The sequence below is a fragment of the Bufo bufo genome, chromosome 1, assembly GCF_905171765.1.
Source record: "Bufo bufo chromosome 1, aBufBuf1.1, whole genome shotgun sequence".
Classification (NCBI taxonomy): domain Eukaryota; kingdom Metazoa; phylum Chordata; class Amphibia; order Anura; family Bufonidae; genus Bufo; species Bufo bufo.
In genome coordinates this window covers 226,408,808-226,435,677 of record NC_053389.1, presented here as the reverse complement: position 1 = coordinate 226,435,677, position 26,870 = coordinate 226,408,808, and the positions used below count along the sequence as shown (strand labels likewise).

Genomic DNA, 26,870 nt, shown 5'->3' with positions numbered 1-26,870 from the left:
ATCCCTGCATTAGGAATGATATTTGCCACTCTGAAGAATGCTAAAGTTATAGAAGCAATAAGACTTAAAGGGGTTTTCTAGGACTTGACACTCAGGGGGCAGTATAAGATAAAGAAAAAAAAACTGCTCTTGCTGCTCCAGTCCCTGCCATTTAGTTTCCTCATGTTCATCATTTATGTGACTGCTGCATCCAATCACTGGCCTCAGCAGGTAGCCTCCGGTCAACCACACATGACTGCTGAAGCCAGTGATTGGCTGCAGAGATCACATCAAAGATGAAGGGCAGGTGACCACTGGAGGACCAGGTAGTAGTGGCGCATGGATAGGAGTAATGTTTATACTTCCCCAGCTCTGTGCCCCTTTGATGCTGGATTCACACCTAGGGGGGGATTTATTAAGACTGGCACTGTGTACGCCGGTCTTTATTTCTCCTGCGTCACTATTATTAAGTGCTGCACGCCTCTTACTGTGGTACATGTTTGGCTGCCCATGCACCAGAACTAAAATCTACGGCAGCCAGAAGGTGGGGTGGATGTCTGGTGTAATGTGCACATAAATTAAAATGAGTTGCCCCATGAAGGTCTTGCCCGCTGGCTCCTACCACTCACCCCTGTCCACTTTTTGGAAAAGTGGCAAGGGTGTCAGAAAAAGTTATGAAACAAAATTGATGGACATTTTTCCCTGTAGCAGTCACCGTGCTCTTCTCGCGCATGCGTCGTGCGTGTCCTGCCACAGCATGATCCCGGCTACGGCTCCCTCCCTCCCTGCGCGCCTTTTTTTCGGAGGCTCCAAAGAAATTAATGGAGGGTGGCTGTGCATGTGCAGCGCGCGCCCTCCACCACCTTTCCCCGCTGCAAATGGAGCCCGCAAAGTGAAGGAGAGCAGACCATGCATGCGCGGCCGCCCTCCACTCCATTTCTATGGGACTGCCAAAAATAAAGTGAATGGAGAGGTGGCCGTACTTGCACGGGGCACTTTCCATTCATTTGTATGGGACTTCCGAGAATAGCTGAGTGTGTCGCTCGGCTATTTTCGGCACTCCCATAGAAACGAATGGAGAGCAGTTACACATGCGTGGTCCGCTCCACTCTAGAGATAGGAGCAGGTCCCAGAGGTGGGATATGCCCCCAGTGTAGGAGATGGGCCAACCCCTTTAATGTCTGCGAGTTCCCCTATATTAGTGCAGTAGGTTGCAGCACAACTTGTCACTACAGATGGCAGCAGCGGGTAATGAAGGTAATAACTGCGCCACCGCCCCCTTGATAAGGAAAAATCTTTTTTTTGGACAAATAATAGCATGCTAATAATTGATCCATCCCTCATTTTAAACAGCTTGAAAAGTTCTAACAGATAATTGTTGTAGAAAAAAAGAATAGTCGGAGCCCCTTTAAATGCAGGCACGTGCGACCAGTACTGGATAGGGACACACCCAGAGGGTTTATTAATGGGTGTGACACTATTCCAGCATGAAAGCACCAGGGAGGAGGCGAGAATGTTTCTCTTTTCAGCATCAAAGCGAGCGTGCGTTTCGGTGACCTTACTAGAAAGGGTTAATGCGGTTGAACCGCAATTAAAACAAGCGCTCAATGAGGTCTCCTTCAGATGGGTGCAGTTTAGTATGTCAGTATTAAAGCCGAATAATCCAAAACTCCCAGCATCACAGATCCCATCATCAGACCCCCGTTCTGGCCGGGATACGGACTCTAAAACGCGCGCAGTCAGAACGAGGCCTAATACTAATATGCAAACATAGAGACGTATATGTCTTAAAGAGCCAGTAACACTAAAGTGGCAATTTGATTATAGTCCTGCAGCGTTCTAGGAGGAGCAGCAGATATCAGTCACAGTTATGTCCTACCAATGAAGGACAATACAGTCAGCCTGCCCCAACCTGAAACAGCCAATCAAGGGGAGCAATAGATTGCACCGACCACTCCCCAGGGTGGGCCGAGTTTAGGTGTCCCAGGACTGTGTGCACCTGTAATGGGGGGAAGCCGACGTGTCGTTGCAGTTGTGGGCAAATAGTTGCCAAGGAAATGACAGCTATATGTTGTGTCACTGACTACAGACAGCATTGGGGCTAGGGCTGCAACGATTACTCGATTCAATCGAGTAACTCGACACAAAACATTTTTTGCATCAAGGATTCGCTTGTGTCATGTGACCACGGAGAATGAGTGAACTGCTTGCTACTACCCCCGCTCCGTGGTCCCCGCCAGCCCGCACCATGCTGCACTGTATCCCGACACATCGCCAGGACATAGTGCACGTTAGAGCGCACTATGATCTGAAGCTGTGTGATGTCAGGACGACAAAGAGGCCAAGGAGCTGAGGAGTGTCGGCGGCGCCCCTACAGGAAAGGTAAGTGCTAGCACAGAGAACTGATGGCATGGGGGGGGCTCATGGCACAGAGAACTGATGGCATGGGGGGGGGGGGGGGGGCGATGGCACAGAGGACTGATGGTATGGGGGGGTGATGGCACAGAGGACTGATGGCAAAGGGGGGTGATGGCACAGAGGGGTGATGGCATGGGGGGGTGATGGCACAGAGGGGTGATGGCATGGGGGGGTGATGGCACCGAGGACTGATGGCATGGGGGGGTCATATGGCACCGAGGACTGATGGCACAGAGGACTGATGTCAAGGGTGGGTGATGGCACAGAGGACTGATGTCAAGGGTGGGTGATGGCACAGAGGACTGATGGCAAGGGTGGGTGATGGCACAGAGGACTGATGGCAAGGGTGGGTGATGGCACAGAGGACTGATGGCAAGGGTGGGTGATGGCACAGAGGACTGATGGCAAGGGTGGGGGATGGCACAGAGGACTAATTGCATGGGGAGGTGATGGCACAGAACTGATGGCATGGGGGGTCATATGGCACCGAGGACTGATGGCATGGGGGGGGTGATGGCACCGAGGACTGATGGCATGGGGGGGGGGGTGATGGCACATAGGACTGATGGCATGGGGGGGTGATGGCACCGAGGACTGATGGCATGGGGGGGGTGATGCCGAGGACTGATGGCATGGGGGGGGTGATGGCACATAGGGCTGATGGCATGGGGGGGAAGCTTTTAATTAGTTTTTTCTTATTAGAGTACTCAATTAATCGTTGGATTAATAGATATTATACTTGATTAGTAAAATAATCGATAGCTGCAGCCCTAATTGGGGCTTTAACCCTGTGCAGATAAGAGGCCCATAACAAGCACCATTTTGAGTGGAGTTCTCTTTTAAGGTCTATGAAACAATGGAGTATTTAATTCACCAGATCAGAAAGAAAAAGCTGAATGTTCATGGCCTGCCCTCCGGGGACAGAACTCTGCAAATTTCAACCACCAGACATATTAACGCTGAATGCTTCATTACACAAATTGGACTCTACCCGGAGTGCGGCCAAACATTAGTCTCTCGCAGTGCGGCCACTCGTTATTTCATTACTGCCTCATGCTGCAGGACAAACTTTACATTAAAATACAAAAAAAAAAAAAAAAGTCATCAGAAACCAGTAAAACAAGTCACAATTCAATTATAAGATTAAGGGATGTAACGTCTGCTTATGAGGCCTCCATGGCGCTGGAGTGAAAGAGGGGACTGGTGAGCACTGAATCCTCTCTTATCTAAAGGGTTAAAAACACAGACGTGCAACAATATATCACTGACACCGTCTCTTTAAATAACGACCGTGTAAAAAGTAACAAGGCGGAACAGGATGAGCGGCCAAGAATATCAGTTGCGGATATTTTTGTCACCGATTCCCAATGCATATGATGTACACCAGGGTGCACTGGACTACTACATGCAGGAGTCAGACCACGGTGAAACTACAGTACTGATGAGTAGTCCATGTAAATGGGACTAAACCGTCCCTCGATGCCAGCCGTGAGCTGCACTTAAGGCTACTTTCACACTGGCGTTTTGGCTTTCCGTTTGTTTGTGAGATCCGTTCAGGGATCTCACAAGCGGTCCAAAACGGATCAGTTTTGCCCTAATGCATTCTGAATGGAAAAGGATCCGCTCAGAATGAATCAGTTTACCTCCGTTCCGTCTCCATTCCTCCCCGGTAGGCACACACTAAAACGCTGCTTGCAGCGTTTTAATGTCCGCCTGACGATGCGGAGGCAAACAGATCCGTCCTGACACACAATGTAAGTCAATGGGGACGGATCCATTTTCACAATTTGGCACAATAGAAAACGGATCTGTCCCCCATTGACTTTCAATGGTGTTCAAGACCGATCAGTTTTGGCAATGTTACAGATAATACAAACGGATCCGTTCTGAACGGATGCATGCGGTTGTATTATCGGTGCGGATCCGCACCAAACGCGACTGTGAAAGTAGCCTAAAGCGCGTTCACCTGTCACATGATGTCAATATATCCTCACTGCACTGACACGCACAAAACTGGGGAACTGGGGAGCCAGGATAGTACTCCTATGACTAGTGGTCATACTCTTCCAACCAATGTCAGACATTTCTAGCCATGTGACATGTCGCATTATTCTTGTACACAGAGACTAGTATCATAGTAGTTATATTCTTGTACACAGAGACTAGTATCATAGTAGTTATATTCTTGTACATAGGGGGCAGTATTATAGTAGTTATATTCTTGTACATATGGGGCAGTATTATAGTAGTTATATTCTTGTACATAGGAGGCAGTATTATAGTAGTTATATTCTTGTACATATGGGGCAGTATTATAGTAGTTATATTCTTGTACATAGGAGGCAGTATTATAGTACAGGGGTGTGAAAATGGTATCGCCCGACTACTGAACAAACTACCTGCTTGGCGCCCCAAAACTGCAAGTCCCGAGCGCCAAGCAGATAGTTTGTTCAGTAGCTTAGCCCTGCTGCGGGCAAGTAGCAGGGCTAAGATGGCTTTGTTTACCGGAGCAGTGGACGCAGTGGATTGGCGACGAGCTGGACGTGGAGAGGCGTTCCCATGGTGATGGGGACGCTTGAAGTTAAAATATACCATCGGATTGGAAAAAACTCTGATCCGATGGTATATTCTAAACCCGAGGTGTTCCCATGGTGATGGGGACTCACCTCTGACAGGGCGCTGCCATCTGCGGCACCTAAGGGGTTAATTGCGCGGGCAGCAGCTCCTTGTCAGAGGTCGGGTGCCGGGAATGTTTCCACAATGTTTGCATTAGTGAGCAGTGCACCCCCCCCCCCCTCCCCCGGTATTAAAATCATTGGCGGGCAGTGCGCGCCCCCGTCCTATCATTGGTGGCAGCGGCAGTTCTGATCGAAATCCCAGCAGTGTAATGCTGGGGCTCCAATCGGTTACCATGGCAGCCAGGACGCTACTCAAGTCCTGTCTGCCATGGTCAGTTACTCAGCAGCATTATACTTACATGCGCTGTGGCCGCCCGGCGCTACTTCTTCTTGTAACTCACAGGTCTGTGCCGTGCATTGCTATAAGCATAAGCAATGCGCCGCACATACCTGTGAGTTACAAGAAGGAGCGCCGAGCGGCCACAGTGCATGTAAGTATAATGCTGCTGAGTAACTGACCATGGCAGACAGGACTTCAGTAGCGTCCTGGCTGCCATGGTAACCGATCGGAGCCCCAGCATTACACTGCTGGGACTCCGATCGGAACGGCCGCTGCCACCAATGATAATGGGGGGGGGGGGGGGGGGCGCACATTTCAATGCCTTTGCCCGCCCTCCAAGTCTCTTGCCTCATCGATAGGGCAAAGGAAGAGGCTGGGGAGGAGTAAAGTGAAAAGAAGGCCGAGCAGCCTGGGTACCTACACACTAAACGCTGCGCTTGGGCACTTGCGAGTGCTCATTTGCATATGAATTAAACTTCGTTTTTCCTGCTTGTGCAAGTCTAAAGAAAAGAACAAAAGTACTGTTACAGTCCTGTATAGGTGTGCTACAGAGCCATGTAAGCACTGTATATGGCCATATGGAGGTGACAGACTCCCTTTAAAGTTACTTTTATTCAACCAGCAAGTAATTTTTTTGACGAGAAATTACATGCGTCTCCCAAAAAATAATAAGACGATGTACAAGAGGCATTATTGTGGAAAAAATAAAAATTCCCAGCTTTTATTTACATTTGAGCAAAAAATACAAGATATTCCGCACTGTGGAAAATCTCAGAGGACGTGGTCGAAAGCAAAAAGTGACACCTGTGCTGGCCAGGAGGATAGTTAGAGAGGTGAAAAAGAATCACCACCAAGGCCATCCTGGTGAATCTGGGCTCTGCTGGTGGCAATGTCTCAAGTCAGACAATCCAACGGACACTGCACACTGCTGGGTTCCACTTCTCCAGATAAGGCACACAAAAGCTCGCTTGGCCTTTGCAAAAGCTCATCTGGACAAAGAAGAAGACTTCTGGTCTTCTGTGTTATGCTCAGATGAAACAAAAATTTAATTGTTTGGTCACAATGATGTTTCCTTCATTTGGCGTAAAAAAGGAGAAGCCTTCAACCCAAAGAACACCATCCCCACTGTCAAACATGGTGGTGGGAACCTAATGCTTTGGGGGTGTTTTTCAGCCAATGGACCAGGGAACCAAATCACAGTAAACGGCAACATGAAAAAAGAGCAACACATGAGGATTTTCAACGACAACATCAGGCCGTCTGCGGAGAAACTTGGCCTTGGGCACCAGTGGACATTTCAGCATGACAATGACCCAAAACACACAGCAAAAGTGGTGAAGAAATGGTTAGCAGACAACAACATTAACATTCTGGAGTGGCGCAGCCAGAGTCCAGACTTGAATCTGTGGAGGGAGCTAAAGATCAGGGTGATGGCAAGAAGACCCTCCAACCTGAAAGATTTGGAGCTCATTGCTAAAGATGAATGGGCAAAAATATCTGTGGAGACATGCAAAAAGCTGGTCTGCAATTATAGGAAGCGTTTGATTGCTGTAATAGCCAATAAAGGCTTTTCTATTCATTATTGAGAAGGGTATGAATAATTTTGGACTGGACACTTTTTGCTCAAATAAAAGCTGAGAAATGGTTTTTTTCCCCACAATAATGCCTCTTGTACATCGTCTTATTATCTTTTGGGAGACACCTATGTCATTTCCTGTCAAAAAAATTCTTGCTGGTTGAATAAAAGTAACTAAGTCAAAATTTGCCAGGGGTATGAATAATTATGGGCAGCACTGTATATTCTTGTACACAGGAGGCAGTATTATAGTAGTTATATTCTAGTACATAGGAGGCAGTATTATAATAATTATATTCTTGTACATAGGGGCAGTATTATAGTAATTATATTCTTGTACACAGGAGGCAGTATTATAGTAGTTATATTCTAGTACATAGGAGGCAGTATTATAGTAGTTATATTCTAGTACATAGAGGGCAGTATTATAGTAGTTATATTCTTGTACATAGGAGTCAGTATTATAGTAGTTATATTCTTGTACATAGGGGGCAGTATTATAGTATTTATATTCTAGTACATAGGAGGCAGTATTATAGAAGTTATATTCTTGTACATAGGGGGCAGTATTATAGTAGTTATATTCTTGTACACAGGAGGCAGTATTACAGTAGTTATATTCTTGTACACAGGAGGCAGTATTACAGTAGTTATATTCTAGTACATAGGAGGCAGTATTATAGTAGTTATATTCTAGTACATAGGAGGCTGTATTATAGTAGTTATATTCTTGTACATAGGGGGCAGTATTATAGTTGTTATATTCTTGTACACAGGAGGCAGTATTACAGTAGTTATATTCTAGTACATAGGAGGCTGTATTATAGTAGTTATATTCTTGTACATAGGGGCAGTATTATAGTAGTTATATTCTTGTACACAGGAGGCAGTATTACAGTAGTTATATTCTAGTACATAGGAGGCAGTATTATAGTAGTTATATTCTTGTACATAGGAGGCAGTGTTATAGTAGTTATATTCTTGTACATAGGAGGCAGTATTATAGTAGTTATATTCTTGTACATAGGAGGCAGCAGGGCTTTTTTCTCAGAGAAAAGGTGGTGGAACTCAGCCCCCCTCCCCTGGCCACGCACCTACCCACCCCTAGGACCGCCCCCTAAAACCGCCCCTTTAGAGAACAGGGAAGTAAAATTTGGGGGGACTATAAAAAGCCCAGCAAAGAAACCCCCCAGATGGGGATGGCACTGTTAATGGGGGATCTGGGGATGGCACTGTTAATGGGGGATCTGGGGATGGCATCCGCAGATCCCCCATACTATAACAGTGCCATCCACAGACCCCCCCCCACCCCATAACAGTGCCATCCACAGACCCCCCCACCCCATAACAGTGCCATCCACAGACCCCCCCATCCTATAACAGTGCCATCCACAGACCCCCCCACCACATAACAGTGCCATCCACAGACCGCCCACCCCATAACAGTGCCATCCACAGACCCCCCACCCCATAACAGTGCCATCCACAGACCCCCCCCACCCCATAACAGTGCCATCCACAGACCCCCCCACCCCATAACAGTGCCATCCACAGACCCCCCCCACCCCATAACAGTGCCATCCACAGACCCCCCCATCCCATAACAGTGCCATCCACAGACACCCCCCCACCCCATAACAGTGCCATCCACAGACCCCCCCCCACCCCATAACAGTGCCATCCACAGACACCCCCCACCCCATAACAGTGCCATCCACAGACACCCCCCACCCCATAACAGTGCCATCCACAGACACCCCCCACCCCATAACAGTGCCATCCACAGACCCCCCCCCACCCCATAACAGTGCCATCCACAGACCCCCCCCACCCCATAACAGTGCCATCCAAAGCCCCCCCCCTTAACACTGCCATCCACAGACCCCCCCCCCCCCCATTGCCGCTCCAGTACAGTTATAAAATGTGTAAAATTAATAATGATTCTATTCATGAGGCCCCCTCTGTAGTAGAACATTCAATATATCCATCCTACTCACAGGGCTGTTATCGTAATCCAGGCCGGCCGGGCAGATGAGCGGCAGCGTCACTGACTGACGTCACGTGCCTGCGCCGCCTGCTTCATTCATAAAGTAGGCCGGGCAGGCACGTGACGTCAGTCAGTGACGCTGTCGCTCGTCTGCCCGGCCGGCCTGGATTACGATAACAGCCCTGTGAGTAGGATGGATATATTGAATGTTCTACTACAGAGGGGGCCTCATGAATAGAATCATTATTAATTTTACACATTCTATAACTGTACTGGAGCTGGGGGCCGGAGCACAGTGAACGCACCGGCCCCCAGCTCCTCCTCCCAGTCCCTCCCCGCTGATACATCGCAGCCTGCGATGCTGGAGCATGGCAGGCTGCGATGTCAAAAGGTGGCGGAACGCCGTTCCGGTGCGTTCCGCCAGAAAAAAAGCCCTGGGAGGCAGTATCATAGTAGTGATATTCTTGTACACAGGAGGCAGTATTATAGTAGTTATATTCTTGTACATAGGAGCAGTATTATAGTAGTTATATTCTTGTACATAGGAGCAGTATTATAGTAGTTATATTCTTGTACATAGGGGGACAGTATTATAGTAGTTATATTCTTGTACATAGGAGGCAGTATTATAGTAGTTATATTCTTGTACATAGGAGCAGTATTATAGTAGTTATATTATTGTACATAGGGGACAGTATTATAGTAGTTATATTCTTGTACATAGGAGCAGTATTATAGTAGTTATATTCTTGTATATATGAGACAGTATTACAGTAGTTATATTCTTGTACATAGGAGCAGTATTATAGTAGTTATATTCTTGTACATAGGAGGCAGTATTATAGTAGTTATATTCCTGTACATAGGAGGCAGTATTATAGATGTTATATTCTTGCACATTGATGGAAGCATTATAGTCATTATATTCTTGTATGCAGGGGCAATATTATTGTAGGCGTATCATTGTATATTATTGTAGTATATAAATACTGTGGAAAAAAAAATATCAGAGCTCCTTGTTGTCAATACATCAGGCTATACACTGACATCTTAACTAGGAAATGTCCGTATAAAGTTCTTGAGGACCCTTCAGTATATGCAGTGCCAGCCACATAACCATATGGAAGCAATCTGTTAACTTATGCCACAGGGCTAGGAAGAGAATTTGTGTGGGTGCAACAGAAACCGCTGGGAGCTGAACACACAAATGACAGGGCCACGCTGCTTTTCTAGCGGATTGTAAACTCGGCTCCCGGGTCACGTCGTGTTACAACTTTACCACAGGAATAGCCTTAAGAGGCTCCACAAAGGGCTGCCATTCAGACCTTCCTAGGGTTAATCATCCGGCTTTTCCAGAGACCAGAAAGGCAGATTGCCTTTTTATACAGCACCATGGATAGATTACTGCATATCTAGATAGATTTGACATGCAAGGCAACCTCCAAGGATAATGTAATGGCAGCTACACTGTCGAGTCACATTGTTATGACCAGCAGCTAATATCCAGAGTAACCGCTGTGTGCAGCACGGAGGGTTGAGCGGTAAACCGGTGTCAGCGATATACCGCGGTATTAAGAAACAGCGATATGGCTATATCGATGTTTCCTAATAACCGCAGTATTTCGTGATGTCACATGTGCGCTGGCAGCTTCTAAATGTGTGTCCGCTGGCCCCTGCATCCTGCATAACAGTACTCACCCACATTACTGCCCGCAGCGGCCGCCCCGCCTCCTCCTAGCTCCCCGTGTTCATGTATCCGCCCACCGACGTCAGATTTAGATAACAGCAGAGGCGAGCACAACAGACAGGCGGGAAAAGTCTCTCCAACTCCCACACACAGGAGTGAGGCCTTAAACGTAGAATAGAACCGGCCCGGGTGTCATACATAAAGGTCCTATGTCTGTCTGTCTTCTGCGGCCTGGTCCTTCCTGCTTTCCTGCAGTCTGCACTCTGATCTATAATAGCAGGCATTAGGGAGTAAGGAGTCCTCCATGTTCATACAGTATTTCTCCTTGTGGCTGCCCCACACAGTATAATGTCACCTTGTGGCTGCCCCACACAGTATAATGTCACCTTGTGGCTGCCCCACACAGTATAATGTCACCTTGTGGCTGCCCCACACAGTATAATGTCACCTTGTGGCTGCCCCACACAGTATAATGTCACCTTGTGGCTGCCCCACACAGTATAATGTCACCTTGTGGCCGCCCCACACAGTATAATGTCACCTTGTGGCTGCCCCATACAGTATAATGCCACCTTGTGGCTGCCCCATACAGTATAACGTCACCTTGTGGCCGCCCCACACAGTATAACGTCACCTTGTGGCTGCCCCACACAGTATAATGCCACCTTGTGGCTGCCCCATACAGTATAATGCCACCTTGTGGCTGCCCCATACAGTATAATGCCACCTTGTGGCCGCCCCATACAGTATAACGTCACCTTGTGGCCGCCCCCATAGGGTATAACGTCACCTTGTGGCTGACCCATTGCGATATATATATATATATATATATATTTACCGCAATAAATTTCTTAATATCGTTATCGTCTGAATATTTTTTTTAATCGCCCAACCCTAGCACGGACAGCAGCTAGACGTAAGGTCCTGGTAGGTTGTCACAGGGATCTGCAGTGTATCCCACAGCTGCTGGAGGGTACGTGGGGGAGGGTCAATAGCGCGAACATGAGGATATAGGTGGTCCCACAGATGCTCAATTTGCTTCAAGTCTGGAGAACTGGGGGGGGCCAGGGTAGTACTTGGAAGTCTTGGTCATGTTATTCCGACCAGTGTCAGACATATTTATCCGTGTGACATGTCGCAGTGTCTTGCTGGAGGATCCCATCCACCCAAGGGAAGAAAATCAGCATGCCTTCCACATGGATGAGTGGCCCAGAAAATGCCCCAAAAACATTCCCCAGACCACTGTAGCGTGTCGGTCCGCCCTCGTACACCTTCACAGTCGAAGTTCACCTCTCACATCAATGGCACGTGGTGATCTGCAGTTTCCATGTCGCTTATTCACAATACATTGTCACCACAGCAGCACATGAACAATGTACACACTGCACAGCTTCAGAAATACCGCCACCCTAGGCCCGAAGCCAATAATTATCCTTTTATACAACTCTGCCCCTTTTACTCATCAGAGCAACGAGGGATATGTGTGCACTTTATATACCCACCAAGCCAGCTCACGACACAACCTCCTTCATGAGCGACGCACTGCTGACGTGGAAAGAAGGAAGTGGTCATAACAATGTGGCTCGACTGGGTATATTGGTTGTCACCCAGCTTTCCAAGAAATGGATACTCTATGAGCCAGTTCACATGCCCGATTTTGAAAAAAATAAATAAAATCAGCACGAAATCCGCGTGGTTTTCTTTCAGGGTGAAAAAAATAATTGCCGTTTTACAAATTTTTTCTTCTTTTTTTACCAATGGGTGTTCACTTCAATACAAAGCTGCATTTCCAGCTTCAAGTTTCTAACGCGGATCTGCAACAACTTACAAAAAACGCCTGGACTTACATGAAGCAGTTTTTTCTGCTTCCTATTCATTTTAATGGGAGATTCAGCGTGGATTCTGCCCCAAGATAGGGTATGCTGCTGCTTTTTGACACGTGTAAAAAAACTATTTGAAATGAATGGGAAGCTGCTTTGAGGTGTTTTTTTGGAGCCAATTTTGAGGCAGAAACGCTCCAAAAAAATTCTGTGTGAACTGGTCCTAGAGTGGACATCAGAAATATATGAGGACTTTACTTACCGGCTCAGCTTCCGTGTCGAGGTAGACCACTCCGAACCCAGCATCCACAATGGGATCCGCGTATGTGGAAGCTTAGGACATGGGAAATTGTTTTGTCAAGGTCTGGTTGAGATTTCTACTCTTCGTTCTCCCCTGAATACCAATGTGACTGAACTGAGCCACCAGTGACGCACCAACAATGCCCCTGCAGCAGTGTGACCGCGCGTCCTCCGACGGCACAACAAGGCAGCCATTATTACCAAGGAACTGAATGACAGAGCAGAGGAAGACGCAGGCTATATATCTGGGGCTCTATTTATTTTACAAGCAATTGTACACTGCCTTAAAGGAACAGAGCACAATTAAAGGAATTGTGCACCACTCATCTTCAGGCTGTGACTGGTAGTGCAGCTCAACGCCAATCAAGTGAATACCAGAGACAGGGGTGAAAGAATGCGGGCAAGGATGCCAGGGCAACCTCTCCTAACAGGTCTCTTTTTGTAACTACTCACATCTCCCTTGTTATAACATTTCTGGAGCATCCATTCCTATGACTTTGTTGTGCCATCTCTTTATTATTCCTGAGTTTCTAGCAGTTTGCAATGGAGGTCCAGATGGGTGTTACCAGTTGGGTGGGGGGTGTCCCTGCACAGTCTGACACTACCAGCATTGATGGTGCCAACTGGCAACACCTTCATTGAAAACTGCTAATAATTAATTCTTAACTTCTAGTAGGAATAATAAGGGAATGGTTCTGTATAAGTGATGTCTGACAACCTTTTCCCCATGTTTGAGCTCCATGACAGAAAGAAGCTGCTGAGGACTTGAGACACTTTTTCTACATTATTGAAAACTGGCTTAGTTGTCCATAGCAACCAATCAGAAGGAGCCTTTCATTTTCCAAGAGAGCTCTGAAAAATTAAAAGTGGAATCTGATTGGCCGTTTACCTTTGCACCAGTTTTGATAAATCTCCCTCTATTGGACACCCCAGTAACAGTTACGTTATAATAAACCCAGACAGAAGGGGGCGCTGAAAGATGCTGTCCTATGTCCAATCATACAGGACACTATTGCGGGCCGCAATGCACGATCGCCGGCCGTAGGTCAGCCGCATCGGATCGCGGACCCATTCACTTTAATGGGTCCGCGATCCGCCCGTTCCGCAAAAAGATAGGACATGTTCTATCTTTTTGCGGAATGGAAGTACGGGACGCAACCCCACGGAAGCACTCCGTAGTGCTTCCAAGGGGTCCCGTTCCGTGCGGCCGTTCCGCAATTCCGGAACCATTGAAGTGAATGGGTCCGCATCAGTGATGCGGAATGCACACGGAACTGTGGCCGTGTATTGCGGCCCGCAATTTGTGGGCCGCAATACGGCCACGGATCACACACGTTCGTGTGAACTAGGCCTTACTCTAGTTACAGGCAAAGTTCCATAAAAAAAATGCTAAAAGCAAACACTAGACGAACTGTGCTAATAGTAAGGCAATTAACAGCGTGGATTTACAATGCACCACGGTGTGCAAAAGATATACTGGTCACCACATCACGACTACTATATAGGGCCTGGTCTCGTGTCCCACAATGCAACGCAGCCGAGAATGCTCTGCAGAGATCACTTCTGCTCTCTGATGGTCTTTACAGCCATGCAGACTGATTCTAAATGCAGCATTGGATGTGACTGGAGAAGAGGTAACGTGGCATCATATGTACAATAAAGTTCTCGGATAATTAACGAACCACTGGAAGAAGTCATTTTATAGACAACCTCTAACCGAGACAACAGTATCTTCTCCGGGATGACCACCAAACACATCATAAAACCAACAACAACAAAAAAGCAGCAAAAATAAAACAAAACTAAAAAAAGGCTAAGAAAACATGAGAAGAATAAGTTTCCTAGGGCGAAGTTACATTACTGGGGAAGTGGCTGCTGACGGCAGTCGAAGGTCAAGAAAAGCAAACACGATGAGGACCTGGACCATTTCCGAACTACGCAATATTTATACAACGCAGCCGAACTTAACTCGGTGAAAAATAACTTTCTGACCATGTAGATAATACAAAGCTCATACTTAAAGGGGTTGTCTCACTTCAGCAGGTGGCATTTATTGAGTAGAGAAAGTTAATACAAGACATTTACTAATGTATTGTGATTATCCGTATTGCTTCCTTTGCTGCCTTGATACATTTTTCCATCACATTATACACGTCTGGTTTCCATGGTTATGACCACCCTTCAATCAGCACCGGTGGCCATACTTGCACACTATAGGAAAATGCGCAGGCCTCACTGGGGGCCGGGACCGCGGAGGTGCGCATAGGCTTGCTCTTTTTCCTAAAGTGTGCAAGCACGTCCACCAGTACTGGATTGCAGGGTGGTCGTAACCATGGAAACGAGCAGCATTTGTGATGGAAAATTGAGCAAGCAAAGGAAGCAATATGGACAATCGCAATTAGGGATCGACCGATTATCGGAGTTACCGATATTATCGGCCGATATTCATGATTTTCAAAGTTATCGGTATCTGCATCTAACCTTGCCGATAATGCGTCCAGCGCGCTATCACAGAACATGAGTATGCTGCTGTCAGCGCTGCCAATGAGGAGAGACGGGAGGAGGAGGGGCGGGTGCACTGTGCCACCAATGATAATTGACGTCGAATACAAATACAGGAAGCTGCGAACAGCGGCAGTTAACCCCTCAGGTGCCGCACCTGAGGGGGTTAACTGCTGCTGCTGAAGGCAGCTCCCTGTCAGAGGCAGGGTGCCGGCTATGTGATTCTGCCCCCCACTGTATTATAATCATTGGAGGCAGTGGCCACAGGGTCCCCCCTCCCCTTCAATTATTGGTGGTGCAGTGGCAGTTCTGATCGGAGTCCCAGCAGTGTAATCCTGGGGCTCTGATCGGTTACCATGGCAGCCAGGACACTACAGAAGCCCTGGTGGCTGCCATGGTAATCTCCCTGCTGCTGTGTGCACAAAGCCCGGGGCAGCAGGGAAAGTGTAAAGTCCTATTCACCCTAAGGCTGGGTTCACACGGGCGTCACGTTTTGGGTCCGGATACGTCCCGGGTGTATTGCAGAAAACCCGCGCGAGTAGGTACACCATTGCAGTCAGTTTTGACTGCCATTGCGTTCCGTTGTTCAGTTTTTAGCGCGCGGGTGCAATGCGTTTTGCACGCGCATGATAAAAAACTGAATGTGGTACCCAGACCCAAACTTCTTCACTGAAGTTCAGGTTTGGGTTAGGTGGTGTGTAGATGTAATTATTTTCCCTTATAACATGGTTATAAGGGAAAATAATAGCATTCTTTAATACAGAATGCTTAGTACAAGGTCAATTGAGGGTTAAAAATAAATAAATAAATTAACTCACCTCCTCCAATTGATCGCGTAGCTGCCGATCTCCTGTTCTTTCTTCAGGACCTGTCAAAGGACCTGTGGTGACGTCACTGAGCTCATCACATGGTCCAATCACATGGTCCATCACCATGGTGATGGACCATGTGATTGGACCATGTGATGTGACGTCACCACAGGTCCTTTAGCCGGCAGCTCATGATTAAAGTAGTAAGAAGAGATCGGCAACTACGCGATCAAGAGGAGGAGGGGAGTTCATTTTTATTTTATTTAATAACCCTCAATTGACCTTCTACAATGCTATTATTTTAGCTATTATAACCATGTTATAAGGGAAAATAATACAGTAAATAGACTGTCATCTTAGCAACCATGCATGAAAATCGCACCGCATCCGCACTTGCTTGCGGATGCTTCCGATTTTCACTCAGCCCCATTAACTTCTATGGGGCCTGCGTTGCGTGATAAACGCACAATATAGAGCATGCTGCGATTTTCACGCATCGCACAAGTGATGCGTGAAAATCACTGCTTATGTGCACAGCCCCATAGAAATGAATGTGTCCGGATTCAGTGCTGGTGCAATGCATTCACCTCACGCATTGCACCCGCGCGGAAATCTCGCCCGTGTGAACCCAGCCTAATAGAGCTCTATCAGGGTGAATAGGACAAGGAATTAAAATATCCCAGGTTCTAGTTATTAAATAAAAAGTAAAAACTTAAAAAAAAAAATAATAATAATAAATTATGTATAAATCACCCCCTTTCCCAATTTTACATATGAAATAAATAAACATACATATCACATATCAGATATTGCCACATCCGATAAAGTCCAAACTATTAAAATATATATTTTTTAAGATCTCCTATCTGGTTAACGCCATAACAGAAATTTAATTTTATTTTTCAAAAATGAACATGCACAGAATATCGGTTGGTATAAGGCCTCTTTCACACTTGCGTTGTCCGGATCCGGCGTGTACTCCACTTGCCGGAATTACACTCCGGATCCGGAAAAACGCAAATGTACTGAAAGCATTTGAAGACGGAACCGTCTTCCAAATGCGTTCAGTGTTACTATGGCACCCAGGACGCTATTAAAGTCCTGGTTGCCATAGTAGTAGTGGGGAGCGGGGGAGCAGTATACTTACAGTCCGTGCGGCTCCCGGGGCGCTCCAGAATGACGTCAGAGCGCCCCATGCGCATGGATGACGTGATCCATGTGATCACATGATCCATGCGCCCAGGGAGCCGCACGGACGGTAAGTATACTGCTCCCCGCTACATATTACCATGGCTGCCAGGACTTTAGCGTCCTGGCAGCCATGGTAACCACTCTGAAAAAGCTAAATGTCGGCTCCGGCAATGCGCCGAAACAACGTTTAGCTTAAGGCCGGATCCGGATCAATGCCTTTCAATGGGCATTAATTCCGGATCCGGCCTTGCGGCAAGTGTTCCGGATTTTTGGCCGGAGCAAAAAGCGCAGCATGCTGCGGTATTTTCTCCGGCCAAAAAACGTTCCGTTCCGGAACTGAAGACATCCTGATGCATCCTGAACGGATTTCTCTCCATTCAGAATGCATTAGGATAATCCTGATCAGGATTCTTCCGGCATAGAGCCCCGACGACGGAACTCTATGCCGGAAGAAAAGAACGCAGGTGTGAAAGAGCCCTAAATTATCGGCTATCGGCCTGAAAGTTCACAGGTTATCGGTATCGGCTCTAAAAAAATCAATGTCGGTCGATCCCTAAATTCGCAATACATTAGTAAGTGCCTTGTATTAACTTTCTCTACTCAGTAAATGTAATTTGCTGAAGTGACACAACCCCTTTAAAGGCACCATTCTATAAAGCTGACGCCGATAGCTTATTTTAAGTATCATGGCTGATTTCATACCCTAGTCACATCCAAAGCTGCAAATTTCTGACAGTTTCTTGATCTCTCAGGTAGCAGGACCACACATCTTTAACTGTGTAGTCAGCTGCGGTGCATTGAGGGAATAGCTGTGTATAAGGCCTCATGCACACGACCGTTGTAAGTTTTGCAGTCTGCAAATCGCGGATCCACAAAACACGGATGGCATCCGTGTGCGTTCTGCAATTTGTGGAACGGCACGGACAGCCATTGATATAACTGCCTATTCTTCTCCACAAAATTGACAAGAATAGGACAGGTTATATTATTTTTGCGGACCACGGAACGGAGCAACGGATGCGGACAGCTCACGGAGTGCTGTCCGCATCTTTTGCGGCCCCATTGAAGTGAATGGGTCCGCATCTGAGCCGCAAAAACTGTGGCTCGGATGCGGACCAAAACAACGTTCGTGTGCATGAGGCCTTAATGAGTGATAAAAAAAATATTTCTAACTGCACTGCATGTAGGATCTCTGCTAAGGATACTTTCACACTAGCGTTATTCATTTCCGGTATTGAAATCCGGTAAAGGGTCTCAATACCGGAAAAAAACGCATCAGTTTAGTCCTAATGCATTCTGAATGGAAAGCAATCCGTTCAGTATGCATCAGGATGTCTTCCGTTCCGTCCCTTTACGGTATTTGACTGGACAAAATCCCGGAACAATACCGCACTTGCCGGATCGGCATTAATGTCCATAGAGATGTATTAATGCCGGATCCGGTACCAAGTGTATAGGAGGAGCTGATTTCGCTTTTGATCTTTGAAAAATTTTTAATACCGGATCCGTTATTCCGGATGAGATGGATCCGGAAAAAAAAAAAAAGGATATCAGTTTGCATACTGTTTGTCAGATCCGGCAGGCAGTTCCGGCAACAGAACTGCCTGCCGGATTCTAACAACGCTAGTGTGAAAGTAGCCTAAGCTGTCAGGATAATAAATGCAGCTCTGGAAGTGACTGGAGTACATCTTCTGAAGAGAAGCGTAAGGTAAATAAAGCAAAGTGGTGGCTAATTATTCTGTAATACGTCAGCTTCCTCAGAATTGCTGAGGCGTCAGGTATCGGTACCCATTCCCTATGGTTCCAAAGCCAATTTTCATGGCACATGTGGGGGAGATTTATCATCTCCCTTGCGCGAGAAAGGTGGTTTTAAAAAGTCGCAAGCTGTGTGTTTGTGACTTAAAAAAAAAAAAATACAAGTGCCTCTTTTTACGCCAAAAGGGAACGTAGCAGGGGTGTGACCAAGAGCAGAGACTGATTTATCTTCATTAAGGTCTCATGCATATGAACGTATCCGTTTTTTTTTACAGGTCCATATGCGGAACCATTCACTTTAATGGGGCTTGAAAAAACACAGAAATGACACTGTGTGTATTCTGTGTCTGTATGTCCGCATGTCCGTTCTGCAAAAAAAAAAAATAGAACATGTCCTATTATTTCCTGTTTTGCGGAAGAGGACAGGCATTGTTACAATAGATCACAAAAAAAACAAATGCAAAATGGATGTCCAACGAAATGTCATCTGTTTTTTTTTGCGAATCTGTGTTTTGCAGACCGTGTGCATGAGCCCTAAACCAGCTTTCTGGTGCAAATGGAGCCAGGAATGTATGGCAGCTCTGAGCAGTCGTAGATATCTATTTAGGCACACGGGCTGCTGGAGGGTGCGCCTAAACATTATCAAGACTGGATAATTGTATCAAACCCTCAGACGAGGGAATTATTACGGTGGGATCCGCAGCAGAAAGCCGCACGTGGATTAGCACCACTGAAGATCTGCTTTCCGTGTGGAATTTGCGGGAATCATGAATATATTGTGGATTTTAAAACCCGGAGCATGTGATCAAGCTATGAAGTATCTCATTCAGTTTACCGGTGGATTCTGTCAGCATATGGATCTGCGGCAAACACCTGAAGAAGACCCCAATACACATTAGTGTAACCCAGCAAGAACGTCAAGTCACCAATCGGCATTCGGCCTCATGCACACAACTGTATGTATTTTGCAGTCCGAAAATAAGATTTTTTTTCGGCCCATTAAAATAAATAAGCAAATGCGAATCAGATGTGCGAAAATAAATATGGTGGGGTGCATGAGGCCTTAACCCAGATTTTCACAATGTCAGGGATGCCCTGAACAGTCCCTGCGGCAGGCAGGCATCGAGTGGACGCGTCTGGAGGCTGCTCTGGCAGCGATGCGAGCGCTGGGTCCTCATCACACTCCTTTTATGGTTTCTAAATTTCTAACAAAAGCCAAAAGTACTGAGCTGATCCCTCAGAGCAGCGCCTGGCACCAGCTATGAAACTGCACCTCTCCATAAAGTGTATAAAAATCCACAGGGAATAGAAGTCCCGGAGAAACACTTACATTGTTAAACTGTCTATTTACATGGCAAGATCACATCCTGAACAAGCTGGATGATAACCAATATGGCTGTCACTGGGTACAAGGACCAGGTGTGTCTATTGTCAGGACTGTCGGAAAGCTGGGTACATACCACTGGCCTGTACTGCAGCAGGCATCATCACAGAAGTGGGATTTACTGAGACTGAATAGGGGCGTATATAATAAGACACATCTACTGCTATTGTTGTAGAAGTGGCATCATCTCTCTGGAGTGCTGATCCAACCCCAATCCTACAGGGATCAACTAGAGCTACAGACAAACCACAGGATCCTAAAAGAGACGCTGACAAATAACCTCCCCAAAAATATCAGCTATTTATAAACTTATCCAATGCAACATTACCTTATAAATATAATCTACAGCTGTTATATCACTAATACTTCCTCCTCTAAGTACAGGTATATGCTAACTAAAATACTGCCTCCTATGTACATGAATATAACTACTATAATACTGCCCTTATGTACAATAATATAACTACTATAATACTGCCTCCTATGTACATGAATATAACTACTATAATACTGCTCCTATGTACAAGAATATAACTACTATAATACTGCCTCCTATGTACATGAATATAACTACTAAAATACTGCCTCCTATGTACATGAATATAACTACTATAATACTGCCCCTATGTACAAGAATATACCTACTATAATACTGCCTCCTATGTACTAGAATATAACTATTATAATACTGCTACTATGTACAAGAATATACCTACTATAATACTGCCTCCTATGTACAAGAATATAACTACTATAATACTGCCTCCTATGTAAAAGAATATAACTACTATAATACTGCCTCCTATGTACAAGAATAGAACTACTATAATACTGCCCCTATGTACAAGAATATAACTACTATAATACTGCCTCCTATGGACAAGAATATAACTACTATAATACTTCCTCCTATGAACAAGAATATAACTACTATAATCCTGCCTCCTATGTACATGAATATAACTACTGTAATACTGCCCCTATGTACAATAATATAACTACTATAATACTGCTACTATGTACAAGAATATAACTACTATAACACTGCTCCTATGTACAATAATATAACTACTATAATACTGCTCCTATGTACAAGAATATAACTACTATCCCCCCCCCTTTTTAATCACCAACGGGACCAGACAAGGGTGCCCCCTATCCCCGGCGTTGTTCATTATTGTAATGGAGACCCTACTATGCAAAATCCGGGAAAACCCCAAGATATCTGGACTCAAAATTAGTAACCATTCCCATGTCGCGGCAGCTTTTGCGGATGACCTACTAATTCTAACTTCTAACCCCATGACCTCCTTCCCTGAACTCGTCAGAATCTTTGAAGATTTTGGGTTCCTATCTAATTTCAAAATAAACTACAGTAAATCACAAGCGCTAAACATAACATGCCCACGGAACACGGTCTTAGAACTCCAACGCACCACCCCATTCACATGGGCCCCGCACTCTATCCAGTATCTTGGCGTTCACGTCTCGACCACTCCTACTGACTTATTCGGCTTAAACTATGCCCCTCTTCTGAAAGACATACGACAGCACCTACAGACAGTAAAGCTACCATTTATTTCTTGGAAGGGCAGGAAGAACTATTTAACCACCTCCGGACCGCTGTACGCACAGACGCGTCCTGGAGGTGGTTGATTCATTCCGAGTGGACGCGCCGACGCGTCCTCTCGCGATGGCCGAGATTTCCTGTGAACGCGCGCACACAGGCGCGCGCGCTCACAGGAACGGAAGGTAAGAGAGTGGATCTCCAGCCTGCCAGCGGCGATCGTTCGCTGGCAGGCTGGAGATGTGATTTTTTTTTTAACCCCTAACAGGTATATTAGACGCTGTTTTGATAACAGCGTCTAATATACCTGCTACCTGGTCCTCTGGTGGTCCCCTTTGTTTGGATCGACCACCAGAGGACACAGGTAGCTCAGTAATATGTTGCACCAAGCACCACACTACACTACACCCCCCCCCGTCACTTATTAACCCCTTATTCACCCTTGATCACCCCTGATCACTCCATATAGACTCCCTGATCACCCCCCTGTCATTGATTACCCCCCTGTCATTGATCACCCCCCTGTAAAGCTCCATTTAGACGTCCGCATGATTTTTACGGATCCACTGATAGATGGATCGGATCCGCAAAACGCACACGGACGTCTGAATGGAGCCTTACAGGGGCGTGATCAATGACTGTGGTGATCACCCCATATAGACTCCCTGATCACCCCCCTGTCATTGATTACCCCCCTGTAAAGCTCCATTCAGACGTCCGCATGATTTTTACGGATCCACTGATAGATGGATCGGATCCGCAAAACACACACGGACGTCTGAATGGAGCCTTACAGGGGCGTGATCAATAACTGTGGTGATCACCCCATATAGACTCCCTGATCACCCCCCTGTCATTGATCACCCCCCCTGTCATTGATCACCCCCCCTGTCATTGATCACCCCCCCTGTCATTGATCACCCCCCCTGTCAGGCTGCATTCAGATGTCCGTATGATTTTTACGGATCCACGGATACATGGATCGGATCCGCAAAACACATACGGACATCTGAATGGAGCCTTATAGGGGGGTGATCAATGACAGGGGGGTGATCACCCCATATAGACTCCCTGATCACCCCCCTGTCATTGATCACCCCCCTGTAAGGCTCCATTCAGACATTTTTTTGGCCCAAGTTAGCGGAAATTTTTTTTTTTTTCTTACAAAGTCTCATATTCCACTAACTTGTGTCAAAAAATAAAATCTCACATGAACTCACCATACCCCTCACGGAATCCAAATGCGTAAAAATTTTTAGACATTTATATTCCAGACTTCTTCTCACGCTTTAGGGCCCCTAGAATGCCTGGGCAGTATAAATACCCCACATGTGACCCCATTTCGGAAAGAAGACACCCCCAGGTATTCCGTGAGGGGCATATTGAGTCCATGAAAGATTGAAATTTTTGTCCCAAGTTAGCGGAAAGGGAGACTTTGTGAGAATAAAATAAATAAAATCAATTTCCGCTAACTTGTGCCAAAAAAAAAAAAATTCTATGAACTCGCCATGCCCCTCATTGAATACCTTGGGGTGTCTTCTTTCCAAAATGGGGTCACATGTGGGGTATTTATACTGCCCTGGCATTCTAGGGGCCCTAAAGCGTGAGAAGAAGTCTGGGATCCAAATGTCTAAAAATGCCCTCATAAAAGGAATATGGGCCCCTTTGCGCATCTAGGCTGCAAAAAAGTGTCACACATCTGGTATCTCCGTACTCAGGAGAAGTTGGGGAATGTGTTTTGGGGTGTCATTTTACATATACCCATGCTGGGTGAGAGAAATATCTTGGCAAAAGACAACTTTTCCCATTTTTTTTATACAAAGTTGGCATTTGACCAAGATATTTATCTCACCCAGCATGGGTATATGTAAAATGACACCCCAAAACACATTCCCCAACTTCTCCTGAATACGGAGATACCACATGTGTGGCACTTTTTTGCAGCCTAGGTGGGCAAAGGGGCCCACATTCCAAAGAGCAGCTTTCGGATTTCACAGGTCATTTACCTACTTACAACACATTAGGGCCCCTGGAAAATGCCAGGGCAGTATAACTACCCCACAAGTGACCCCATTTTGTAAAGAAGACACCCCAAGGTACTCCGTGAGGGGCATGGCAAGTTCCTAGAATTTTTTATTTTTTGTCACAAGTTTGTGGAAAATGATGATTTTTTTTAATTTATTTTTTTCCTTACAAAGTCTCATATTCCACTAACTTGTGACAAAAAATAAAAACTTCCATGAACTCACTATGCCCATCAGCGAATACCTTGGGGTGTCTTCTTTCCAAAATGGGGTCACTTGTGGGGTAGTTATACTGCCCTGGCATTCTAGGGGCCCAAATGTGTGGTAAGGAGTTTGAAATCAAATTCTGTAAAAAATGACCAGTGAAATCCGAAAGGTGCTCTTTGGAATATGGGCCCCTTTGCCCACCTAGGCTGCAAAAAAGTGTCACACATCTGGTATCTCCGTATTCAGGAGAAGTTGGGGAATGTGTTTTGGGGTGTCATTTTACATATACCCATGCTGGGTGAGATAAATATCTTGGTCAAATGCCAACTTTGTATAAAAAAATGGGAAAAGTTGTCTTTTGCCAAGATATTTCTCTCACCCAGCATGGGTATATGTAAAATGACAGAGAAAATATGAGAGAGAGATAGGGAGAGAAATATCTTGGCAAAAGACAACTTTTCCCATTTTTTTATACAAAGTTGGCATTTGACCAAGATATTTATCTCACCCAGCATGGGTATATGTAAAAAGACACCCCAAAACACATTCCTCAACTTCTCCTGAATACAGAGATACCAGATGTGTGACACTTTTTTGCAGCCTAGGTGGGCAAAGGGGCCCATATTCCAAAGAGCACCTTTCGGATTTCACTGGTCATTTTTTACAGAATTTGATTTCAAACTCCTTACCACACATTTGGGCCCCTAGAATGCCAGGGCAGTATAACTACCCCACAAGTGACCCCATTTTGGAAAGAAGACACCCCAAGGTATTCGCTGATGGGCATAGTGAGTTCATGGAAGTTTTTATTTTTTGTCACAAGTTAGTGGAATATGAGACTTTGTAAGAAAAAAAAAAAAAAATCATCATTTTCCGCTAACTTGTGACAAAAAATAAAAAGTTCTATGAACTCACTATGCCCATCAGCGAATACCTTAGGGTGTCTACTTTCCGAAATGGGGTCATTTGTGGGGTGTTTGTACTGTCTGGGCACTGTAGAACCTCAGGAAACATGACAGATGCTCAGAAAGTCAGAGCTGCTTCAAAAAGCGGAAATTCACATTTTTGTACCATAGTTTGTAAACGCTATAACTTTTACCCAAACCCTTTTTTAGAGCAAAATTTAGAGCAAAATTTATATATGGATGTCGTTTTTTTGCAAAATTTTACAACTGAAAGTGAAAAATGTCATTTTTTTGCAAAAAAATCGTTAAATTTCGATTAATAACAAAAAAAGTAAAAATGTCAGCAGCAATGAAATACCACCAAATGAAAGCTCTATTAGTGAGAAGAAAAGGAGGTAAAATTCATTTGGGTGGTAAGTTGCATGACCGAGCAATAAACGGTGAAAGTAGTGTAGGTCAGAAGTGTAAAAAGTGGCCTGGTCTTTCAGGGTGTTTAAGCTATGGGGGCTGAGGTGGTTAAAGACCTACATTGTCCCCAAATTCATTTACCTTTTACAAACACTACCTATCTGGCTGCCCAATTCCTATTTCAATGACATCAAAAGAATCTTTTCATCTTTTATTTGGAAGAGTAAGAAAGCTAGAGTAGCCTACTCAACCCTAATAAGGGAAAGGAGGTTTGGTGGATTCGGGCTACCGGATATCCGCCTTTACTACAAGGCCACCCAAGTGATCAGGGGTTTAGATTTAATGGCGGGTAAACCAGCGTCGATGTGCGCCCATCTGGAGGCCACCACCCTTGCTTACAGAGAAAAACTCGCCTTATGGGGGGTCCGCCCCTGCCTGCATAACTCCACAAATATTTCATATATGTGGAGAGCGGTACTAGCGGAATGGTCTAAGCTGTTTGCCACTAAAGAGCTAAGATTCCCACACGCTCGCCTTCCGTTATCTCTGCTACAAGCATACATCCACAGAGATATACTTGACGCCTCAGGCATCTGGGCTCTTCTTCATAATCATCCACTAGAAACTATTAGATGCCAAAACGGAGAGCTGGATTGGTCGTCCATACTAGACATGCCACTGGTGAAGGGGACCTCCTTCCTACAAATATTAAGTTTCCGTAAGGACATTAAGAAACTTAAGATACCTCCCCCCCATGATACCCCATTAACTTGGCTTGAAGAGCAAGTGGGGACACCCTTTCCTGCTTCAAAAGCTTTATCCAAAATGTACAAGCTCCTCCTGTCAGACGCCCCTCCGGCTATGTCCCATATCTCTGCGTGGGAGACGGAACTTTCCACTAAATTCTCAACCCCTGAGAGAGCATCTATAATGGCCAACTCTCATGGCTTTTCACGCTGTGTAATAGTACAGGAAAACTCCTTCAAACTTACAACCAGATGGTATAAAACACCTGTATTTCTCCATAAATTGAACTCAGCCATCTCGGATATGTGTTGGAGATGCGGCACTGAACCGGGATCACTATCCCACATTTGGTGGAACTGCCATAAAATACGTTCCTTTTGGCTTCAAGTTGAAGCTACTATCAACCAGGTGTGCTCCCTACGATGCCCAATGATACTAGACCCTAAACTGGTACTACTCTGGTGCCCAAACCAAACCTTCACCCCGTCAAAAACTAATCTACCTACGGCCCTTCTTACTGCTGCCAGGCTACTTATCCCGCTGAAATGGAAATCGGATAAGCCTCCATCACAAATGGAATGGTTGGATAAAGCAGATCAGCTATATCGCTTAGAAGAGTTAGCAGCATGGGAAGCGGGAAACCGCC

The 26,870-nt window shown here is 45.8% G+C and overlaps 1 protein-coding gene across 18 annotated transcripts in view; it reads right to left on the bottom strand.

Moving 5' to 3' along the window:
* PPFIBP1 (PPFIA binding protein 1) overlaps nt 1–26,870 on the bottom strand; it is a 124,934-nt gene that overhangs the window by 80,897 nt on the left and 17,167 nt on the right. Inside the window, exon 1 of one of the 18 annotated variants that reach the window (XM_040435847.1) lies at nt 12,688–12,710. The exons of the other annotated variants lie outside the window; for them this stretch is intronic. The gene's annotated coding sequence lies outside the window, so the exon portion shown is untranslated. Of the gene's footprint in view, nt 1–12,687; nt 12,711–26,870 lie in introns of those variants that run through there. 18 annotated transcript variants of the gene reach the window in all.